The 10,920-nt window shown below is 36.6% G+C and overlaps 1 pseudogene; it reads left to right on the forward strand.

Annotated features, from left to right (window-relative positions):
* The first annotated feature begins 7,633 nt into the window (after window positions 1-7,633).
* On the forward strand, window positions 7,634-9,428 carry LOC112766977 (cytochrome P450 CYP82D47-like; annotated as a pseudogene).
* Window positions 9,429-10,920: the final 1,492 nt, after the last annotated feature.

Here is a 10,920-nt window from a genome sequence, read left to right on the forward strand (position 1 = left end):
ACCTTATGAGCCATATGAACCATATCAAGAACCACCACTTTCCTATATACCATGTCCATATCCATCACCTCAAGACTCAACAGAGCGTCTCACGGAAACATGTGCAAAACTTCAAGCAACCCTTCACCAATTGAATCAAGCAATAAATCAATTAGCTTCCCGACGTTCAGACACTCAAGGAACCCCCATGATTTCATGTGGACAATCTAATGAAGAACGTAGCATGAAGGAGATACTAGAAACTCCAGTGGACAATGAGGAACATGGCTTTGTATTGGAACAAGTGGAGGAAGCCATAATAATTGCAGAGGAAGAAGTGGTTGAAGACTTAGGAGATGCTGAACCTCCATGGAAAAGTCAAGACATAGAACCTCCTTTCAAGACGGTTACAATTGATGTTGAGGAGGGTGTACAACCTCCAACGCATATCATGGCTAAAGACTTTGAAGAGGTTAACCAAGAGATGGAGATTCAAGAAGAAGAAGCACAACCTCCTATGCCTTTGGTAAGTAGTGCAGAAGAGATTGAATTGGAAGAAAGCTACCAAGAGAAAGAGGTTGATATTGAAGAAACTTGCAAAGAGGTAGAAGTTGTCAAAGAGCACAAGGGAGTGGAGCTTGAAATCACCTTGCCAAAGTTATTGGAGACCCCTCCTTCTAAGTTACCATCATCCTTCACAACATTCAAGTGGGTAAAATTCATATTCCTTAGCTTTCTAATCCCACTTGAATATGGGCTACTGGAGACGGATGGTCAACTTAGAGCTTTTTGTGGCATTAAGAGTAAGAGGAAGATGGTCAGTGGTAAGAATTGTCCTACAAAGTTCATTATGGTTGGAAGCTTTAAGTTTAAACGCAAAGGTTGGTGTAAAGCTCAATTGAATGGGTCTAGGAAGCTGTTTGCTAGCTGCAGTGAGAATTCAAATTACTTATCACCCGGTTGGAAAAATACAGATCCCGACAAAAATGGGTGTAAAAGCAAGATTTGAGATCCTGGAATCTGCTCTGACATTTATCACCCCGGGAGCCTAAGAATCTGTTTGAAGCTTCTTAAGGCCTTTACATGCCTAGTTTGGGACCCCGAGGCCATTGGAATCACAAACATTGGTGGAGATTCCTGGATGAGTTCAAGCATAAGCCACCATAACAGGGAGCTCACTAAATGTCCAACTTAAGGACTCTAACTAAAAGTGCTAGGTGGGAGACAACCCACCATGGTATGATCGTTCCTTTTTCATTTTTATTTAGTTTTATTTGTTTTTGAGTTTTATTTTATTTATTATATTGAACCTGGAGTTTTGTATCGCATTCATATTAACACTGCATTCTGCATTTTTTTCAGATTCTAAAAAAAAAAAAGAGAAGCACGCACGCGACGCAGCAGCATCGCTGACGCGTCCGCATCATGTGAAAAAATGGCTCCCACGCGACCGCGTGCCCTGGATTTCGACGTGAAAAGGGTGTACGACCGAAAGTTGTGCTAGAGTGGTGCTGGATTGGTGCTGAACGCATAATTCTTCCCACGTGGACGCGTGATCGACGCGACCGCGTCATATCCTCATAATGGCCACTCACGCGATCGCATGCCCCACGCGATCGCGTCACCCTGGATTTTGGCAATACTCAGTTTCGAACAGAGAGTTGTGCGAGCGCGAGGCTGCCCTCGTGCCAGTAGCATAAACTATGTCACGCGACCGCGTGACCGATGCGTCCGCGTCACCTGACCTTATCGCGCACCATGCGACCGCGTCACCCACGCGTCCGCGTCGCCTGCGCCGCACAACTTATCCAGATCAGCGCCAATTATCTTCTCGTTTCTTTTCTAATCCTAATTTCTTCTATCTTTCCTTCTTTCTTCTTTCTTTCTTACTTTATTTCTTTCACTTCTCATTATTTTTCACCTTCATTCTATTCTACTTAATTTATTTGCATATTTCATTCATTGCATTTTAATTTAGTGCATATTTTTCTTTTCTTTTCTAAATTCATTATTTTTCCTTTGGTGTTAAAATTTTCTTATTTAACTATTGCATCTTCTCTTGAATTATTTTGGGTGTTTAGTGACTTGTGTTATTCTGGTTAGGTAATATTATTTTAATCAATGCCAATCTTTTATACCTGTATTACTTTTGTATTGACATGAATTTATCTTATCTTTCCCTACCCACTCTCTTCTCCATTGTTGTAGCTACCATGTAATTGAGACTCTCATTATTTGGCATTAACCCAACCATATTTTATTTGTTTTCTTATCTTTATTTCTGGGTTACTGTTCTTCTTTTCCTCTTCTTTCAGGATGGCCACCGAGGAAGGGACAAGGAAAAACTTCTATATGGGGAGACAGGCAAGTCAATCTGCACAATCTATAGAGAAAGGCATCAGTTGGAGCAGCCCATCCACTTGCACATCTTAGCATGCACCGAGGACGGTGCAATCTTTAAGTGTGGGGAGGTCGATACCGATCTCCATGGGTTAGCTATTTTCTTCTTTTCAACACCATTGTTTTATTTTCTTTGTTTGTTCATTATTGCATTTGCATGTTTAAATTGCATGTTTGTTTGATTTTTTGCATTTAGCTTCTGCTTGGTTGAGAAATAATAAGTTTCTTTTTAAAGACCCTATTTTTGAAAAATTTTCACTAATTTAAAATCAAAACTTTTGTGTTAAACTTATCAGAAGTTGTATTTGGAACATGGTTTTTGAGCCAAAGAACACACAACCTGTGAGATTTTGAGCTTATTTACATGGTTACATTATTTAACCATAAATTTTTATTCTTGTGTGTTTTCTTCTTTATGATTGCAATCTATGCTTTGTTCCATTCTATATGTCCACTATTTAGTATATTTACATGCTTGCATATGATTGAGGCCATTGTTTGATTTTAGCTCACTTATCCCAAATAAGCCTACCCTTTAAACCATCCTTGTCAGCCACTTTGAGCCTTTTAATTCCCATTTGTTCTGTATTTTACCACATCACTAGCCTTAAGCAGAAAAACAAAATAAAAATCTCAAGTTGAATCCTTGGTTAGCTTAAGATATATATTGTGTATAATTTAAGTATGGGAAATTTTATGGGAGGATAGGATGAAAAAAAAGGGAGAATTAAATTGAATAAGTTATTTGAAAATTTGGGAAGCATGCTCATGTGAAATCAAAATAATTAAATTACCATGTGCATTAAAAAAAGAATATATTAAGTAATTAAATAAGGGGATACAAAAAAAAAGAAAAAACAAAGAGAAAGAAAAAAAATATTACCCCAAATACAAAATAAAAAGAATCAATGCACATGGAACAAAATTCAAAAATAAGTTTGATACATGAGCATGTAATACAAACGTGGAAAAAATTTGGGTAGCTAGGTAAAGTATTTTTTAAAATTATATAAAGTATGTATATGTTAGGTGAGATGTTAGACTAATCAAGGATTCACTTTGTTAGCTCACTTAGCCTTATATATATATATATGCCCTCACCCTTACCTTAGCCCCATTACAACATTGAAAAGACCTCATGATGTTTGCATTGGTACATTAAATATTTGTTGATTGATTAGATGAAGAGCAAGGTTTTAGAAAGCATGATCAGAGAAGAGTAGAGTGATTGACCCTAGACACTTGAGAGTTAGAGTGATATACACTACCAGTAAGGGTTCAGTGCTTGATTCTATGTTTCCTGCTTTCATGAGCTGTCTTCTTACAAGTTTACTTGCTTTTTATTGTATGATTTGAATTAGTGAAAATTGGTTTGTATTTGTCTTGAAGAGCTTATTTACTTTTGACCAAGTAGGTAGAAATATTTTTGCAATTAGTTGCATTCATATAGATAGGTTGCATTTCATATTAATCTACCATTCCTCTTCATCTTTATAACTTATCTTGAGCTTATCATGAGGACATGCTAATGTTTAAGTGTGAGGAGGTTGATAAACCACTATTTTATGGTTTATCTCGTGCTCAATTGAGTGGATTTTATCAACTCTTTACCCACTTATTCATACTATTTGCATGGTTTTACATTTGTCTTCCTAATTATGTGCTTTGATTGAAAACATGCTTCTTTGGCCTTTATATTGCTAATATTAATCCTCTCTTATCACCATTAGATGCCTTGATATGTGTGTTAAGTGATTTCAGAGATTACAGGACAGGAATGGCTCAGAGGATGGAAAGGAAGCATGCAAAAGTGGAAGGAATACAAGAAGTTGGAGAAATTGCTAAGCTGTCCAGCCTGACCTCTTCGCACTCAAACGACTATAACTTTAGCTACAGAGGTCCAAACGACGCGATTCTAGTTGCGTTGGAAAGATAACGTCCGGGGCTTCGATTTGATATATAATATGCCATAGTTGCTCTAACGCTAGGCGACACGAACGCGTGCCCCACGCAGCCGCATCGCAGTGACGAAAAATCAGCGTGTTTGAATTCGCAACCAGTGAATTCTGGGCTGTTTTCGATCCAGTTTGCGGCCCAGAAAACACAGATTAGAGGCTATAAAGTGGGAGAATCCATTCATTCATGAACAAGCTTTCACAATTCATAATTTAGGAGTAGATGTAGTTTTTAGAGAGAGAGGTTCTCTCCTCTCTCTTAGGATTAGGATTTAGGATTTCTCTTAGTTTTAGGAGTGACTCTCAATCCCAGGTTCAATGTTCTTTTATTTATTTTTCTAATTTAATTTATGAATATCCATGTTAAGATTTGAATATTTTATTTAATATAATTCGAGGTATTTCAGACTTATGATTGCTCTCTTTAATTTATTAATGCTCTCTGTTTATCCAAATTATTTTCATTCAAGTAGACTTTTTTCCCTTTTGGCTTTGGTTGAGTCATTGGAGACACTTGAGTTATCAAACTCATTGTTGATTGAAAATTGGATTTCTTCATTTCATTAATTCAAGTTCCAATAACTCTAGCCTTTCCCAAGGAAAGACTAGGACCTGAGGAATCGAAATTAATTCATCCACTTAACTTACCTTCATAGTTAGAGGTTAACAAAGTGGGAGAAAAATCTAATTCTCATCACAATTGATAAGGATAGCTAGGATAGGAAGTCTGATTTTCATACCTTGTCAAGAGTTTATTTTATTATTATTATTTTATTTTTCTTATCATTTAACATACTACTTTCTTACTTTCTAAAACCCCTAATTTACAAGATTCATAACCAATAATAAGAACATACCTCCCTGCAATTCCTTGAGAAGACGACCCGAGGTTTAAATACTCGGTTATCAATTTTAAAGGGGTTTGTTACTTGTGACATCTAAAACGTTTGTATGAAAGGACTCTTGTTGGTTTAGAAACTATACTTGCAACGAGGATTTATCTGCAAATTTCTAGACCACGCAAAAGTTCTCTCATCACATACCTTGCCAAGAGTTTTTCTAATTATTAATTTATTTTTCTTACCATTTAAATTACTTGTTCCTTATTTCAAAAATCCAACGATACTTTTCCATAACCAATAATAAATCATACCTCCCTGCAATTCCTTGAGAGACGACCCGAGGTTTAAATACTTCGGTTATAAATTTTATTGGGTTTTGTTACTTGTGACAACCAAACTTTTGTACGAAAGGATTTTCTGCCGGTTTAGAAGCTATACTTACAACATGATTATTCTTATAAAATTCTTTACTAGCAGTTAATCCCGTTCGTCACTTAGCATCAGTGGGATCTTTAAGAACAGGCTCACAAGAGGTCAATTGATCCCAAATAATCTCCATCTGAGCAAGAAAATCAAAAACTACTTGGCCACGTTCTTGCTTAAGGCTATGAAGTTCCTTAAGCAGTTGGTACTGATGAGAGAGATCAGAAATAGTGTAATGCTTTGCCAAATGATCCCATACCTAGCAGTTTCAAAATGCCCAAACTGTAAATGAATGCCAGGGGTAGAAGTGTTGCGGAATCAAGTGATAATCTGATGATTTTTACTATCCCAATCTTCCAATTTCTCTGCAAAGTCCTTCTCAGTATCCTCATTGGATTTGGAGGCACCATCTCTGGATTTGTAAGCCACGGTTGGCTTAACAGGACAGGCAATATTACCAGTCACATATCGCCATAATTTTCGCCCTTTAAGAAATCCTCGCATAGCTTTAACCCAATGTGCATAGTTGGAGCCATTAAAGATAACAGGGATAGGTTGAAAGACATCCGATTTTTCCATGGTAATAGAAGAAATGGAAAAAAAGGAGAAGAAACTGCAAATTTGGGGCAGAAAATGAGAAAACAGAGGGCAGAATTGGAAAGAGCACACCAAAAAATTTTAGAAAAGGTCCCGCTTGTCTGCCACGTTAGCGCCACCTCAGCAGGGACGCCAGCGCCACGTCAGCAAAACGATGACACGTGGTGGCCCGTGAGAGGACGGAAAAGACAGGTTGGCTATGAGGTAGAGCACGGGTCAACCAGCGGACCGGGTTGGGTCGAACGCGGGTTACTAGGTAGCTGCCGTCGTGACACGTGGAAGCTCCAGGAGCGTGCGATCAGCACCAAGATCCAACAGTTGCTGAAGCTTCTGGGATGAGGAACAATGGAGGTGGGCAGGGAGGTTCCGGCGGCGCGTAAGGGCGCGTCCGGTGGCTTCAGGCATCGATTCCGGCGGCGTTGGAATCCTGACGAAGAGACGAACACTATGATGGCGGAGGTGACGAACCAAAGCGTCGGAAACAGATCGAAAAACGAGAGTAAAGAAGCACTGTCGGAAGAGAAAAATAAGGAGGCTATGAACAAATTTTTATTGGAAAAAAATTTTAGACTCTTGATACCATGTTAGAAACAAGAGACCAAGTTGAAGAAAATGTTTTTGTATATTATTCAGTATGATCAAAAGTACAATATACAAAAGGTATTTATAAGTACTAAATAAATCAAAATAATAAAAACACAAAATCTTACTATTAATATATAGATATACTATATAAATATAAACGATATTAATTAATTTAAATTGATTCTAACATTTTCCAACAATAAGATGTAATTAAATCATCTATTCCTGTAAGATTCGAAATTTCAAACGGTAACAGTAAAGGACCTATAATTTAAATGAGATAGATAGATCCACAATCATATATAATTGAAACATGCGAAACATTATCAACTACCCAGGACAGACGCTCACACTTCATTGTTTTATTGTTAGATTGTATTTGCACGTCATATAATAATAATAAACTAAGAAGAGCAGGTTGACACCGAACATTATTGACAAAGAACAAGTTGCTTTAATATATTCCGGTGTTAAAAGTATAAAATAAAGGTAATTATTTAAATAAAGATAATAAAAATATTTTTTTATAAAAATATTTTATTTAAAAATGTGATTTATTTATTTACTCACATACATTTTAAATAAAGATAATATTTTTATAATAAATATTAAAATTTATCTCTACAATTTATCTTTAAATGGTTAAAAAAAATATTTTTACATAAAAATAATTATAAAATTTTTATTGTAGTATTCATTTAAAATAAATTATATTATTAAATTATTAAATTAAAAAAATTAAATTAAAAAAATTAAAATTAATAAATAAATAATAATAAAAAATAATAAATTTTAATATCTCACCATTTTTCATTTCAATTTGCGAAAACAGAGTGTTTATATGTATAATTGTATATCAAGAAGCTCGTACATTATGATGCACCAATTAACATAGAGCGTAATCATCATAAAGGAGAGTAATATCTTCAATTTCGAACCAACACCATGGACTTCGAAAACCTCCTCTCCCAACCAGCCATATTCACCATGGCTCTGCTATTCTTCTCTCTCTTTGCTCTTTCATTTCAATCAAGAAGGCACATCCACAAAGCCGGAGCAAGAAAAGCACCACCAGAAGCTGGTGGAGCATGGCCGCTAATTGGACACCTCCACCTCTTAGGTGGCCAACAGCCACCGCACGTCACCTTGGGCAACATGGCCGACAAATATGGACCCATCTTCACCATAAGCATCGGCCGCCGCAAGAATTTAGTCGTGAGCAACAGGGAGATAGCTAAAGAGTGCTTCACTGTGAACGACAAAGCTTTCGCTGGCCGCCCTAAAATGATAGCCTATGAAATTCTAGGTTACGACTATGCCATATTTTAGTTCAAATCCTATGGCCCTGGTTGGCGTAACCTCCGCAAGACGGCCATCTTGGAAGTCCTCTCCGACCACAAGATACATATGAACAGTCACGTGATGTTATCGGAGGTGAAAACCGCAATGAACGATAGTTACAATAATAGCAACAACAAGAGTATGGCGGTTACGGAGATGGATAAATGGTTTGGCGAGATTAGCCTAAACGTGTTGTTCAGGTTGGTGGTGGGAAAGCGTTTCACCGGTCACAGTGAAGAGAACGAACGAATCCGGAAAGCCCTGAGGGATTTCTTTGATCTCGGTGCATCGTTTGTGGTTGCTGATTCGATTCCGTGGTTGAGATGGTTGGATTTGGATGGGGGAGAGAAGGCCATGAAGAAAACGGCGAAAGAGTTGGATGAATTTGTTCAGACCTGGTTAGAAGAACACAGACTTAGCAGAAATCATGGCGCAGAGCGTGATTACATGGACAAGCTTATTTCCAGTTTCCATCAAGGCTTTGACGGTCACGACGTTGATACTCTAATCAAAGCTACATGCCTGGTACCTACCTACTACCTTTTACCAACATCGATCTATCTATCGTAGTGATGATCATGCAAATAATAACATGCTTCTTTGTAATTTCTTTGCAGACATTAATTTTGGCTGGTACAGACACCACGACAGGGACACTTGGTTGGGCTCTTGCTTTACTTTTGAATAATCGCCAAATTCTAAATAAAGCTGTTCATGAATTAGACACACATATAGGAACTAATAGAATGGTGATAGAAACGGATCTAAACAATCTTGTGTATCTTCAAGCCATTGTCAAAGAAACATTCCGCTTGTACCCGCCTGTGGTGCTCAGTTTGCCTCACGAATCCATGGATGATTGTGTGGTGGGTGGATACCATATCCCTGCTGGCACACAACTTTGGACAAATATTTCAAAAATGCAACGAGATCCTGCTTTATATCCTGATCCATTAGAGTTTCGACCGGAGAGATTTCTGACAACTCACAAAGACATTGAACTTAAGGGTCAGCACTTTGAATTGATTCCATTTGGTGCAGGAAGAAGAATGTGTCCTGGAATGTCATTTGGTCTTCAAATGGTGCAGTTAACACTTGCTAATGTGCTGCATGGGTTTGACATTGTAATAGCCGATGGAAAACCAGTTGATATGGTTGAACGTGTTGGGATAACCAGTGTCAAAGCCAATCCGCTCAAAGTAATTCTTACACCACGTCTCTCTACCCAAGCTTATGTTTAAGATCGAAGGAAAGCACAACACAATTTATGAGAAAAATACTACTTCATTTGCCGTTTTCGGTTAAATATTGTTAGTTATAAAATGAAGTATTAATAACAGTAACTACCCATATAAAAGTTTCTTCGTATAAAATTGATAATTTAATCAAATATATTAAACTATCTAATATATAATTCTCATGTATTATCTTTATAGGAAGACTATTTCATGTGTAAAGTCACCATTAATAATAATAATAATAATAATAATATGTTGAATCCTGTTGCATCTCTAATACAGAGTCCTAAAAGTTTAACGCACAGCATATTATTGTTATTAATATTATTATTATTGTTATCATCGTTAGAACATATTCTAATTTGATGTCAACCTAAGAGTTTAATTTGTGCGTCTTGTAAAATACATGACAAAACCACCTCTTTAAAACAAAAGACAAAACCACATAAAGCAAGTTTTCATCGAATCTATGAGTCATCAAAACCAACTTCACTGCTACCGACAGTGCCTCATGCCTCCTTACTCTAACTTGTTCTTTTGTGACTCTGACTGTGATAGCATTCGTTCTTTCTTTAATTTGTCCGATTAAATCTCACTAGAACCTTTAATTTGTTGGATTCATATCACCCTCCATGGCTAACCTATCTTCTTACTTCTTCCAAATTTTATCATTTTAAAGGAATTAGTAAAGAAAAAAATTAATTATCATATAATTTGTAATTAATAATAATTTTTTTTATATAAACTGTAACTAATCTACTTCTTTTTTGGAACAGGCTAATATTGCCACACCCTAGTAAGTTTTTTTTTTTTTTTGGTCAGGACACACCCTTGTAAGTTGTAAGTTTCACCTTTTAGTCGTACTCATGATACAAGTTTTTTTTGGGCTAAAGGTTCAACCTTTTTTTTTCTTTCGGCGTGTTATAACTAAGCCAGAAGAACTGAAGCCAAAATTTGGGTCATGATGCCCAACATGAATTCTGAGGCCTTTGAAAAAATTATTTTAAAGGGCACTCTCAATTGTTTATTGTTAATGGAATCCGATTCTGCTTAAATGATGTGAAACCCCCGCTCACAATATATATATATATATATATATATATGTGTGTGTGTGTGTGAAACCAGAGATTTGCAGAAACCAGGGGAGAATTATGGGTATCTGTGGCACTCTGATTCTTGATTGCACCTCGAATGGCATCCCACCGCCCCATGTCCCCCCTGCATTTCATTTTTATATTTTCCTTTTTCTCAAAAGATAAAATCAACCATGTAATTCCCAAAAGAAGGTGCCACATCACACATGCCACCCCCACCCCTGCCATCTATATAAGTAACCAAACACTCCTAAACCCCAAAATATTAGGTGGGTACTCCCATGAAGATATTATAATTGTCTTTATGTGATGATTTTTCTTTTTGACCCTTAGATGATGGATTGTAGGGTTAGATTTTGATATGTTATAAAAGTGTTGTTTTTATTTGAAATGTGGCCAAATCAATAAATCACACTTTTATACAAAGCATCTTCATAAAAAGATGTTTTTTACATCTTCATTTGAA

Source organism: Arachis hypogaea, chromosome 17, assembly GCF_003086295.3.
Source record: "Arachis hypogaea cultivar Tifrunner chromosome 17, arahy.Tifrunner.gnm2.J5K5, whole genome shotgun sequence".
NCBI classification, from domain to species: Eukaryota; Viridiplantae; Streptophyta; class Magnoliopsida; order Fabales; family Fabaceae; genus Arachis; species Arachis hypogaea.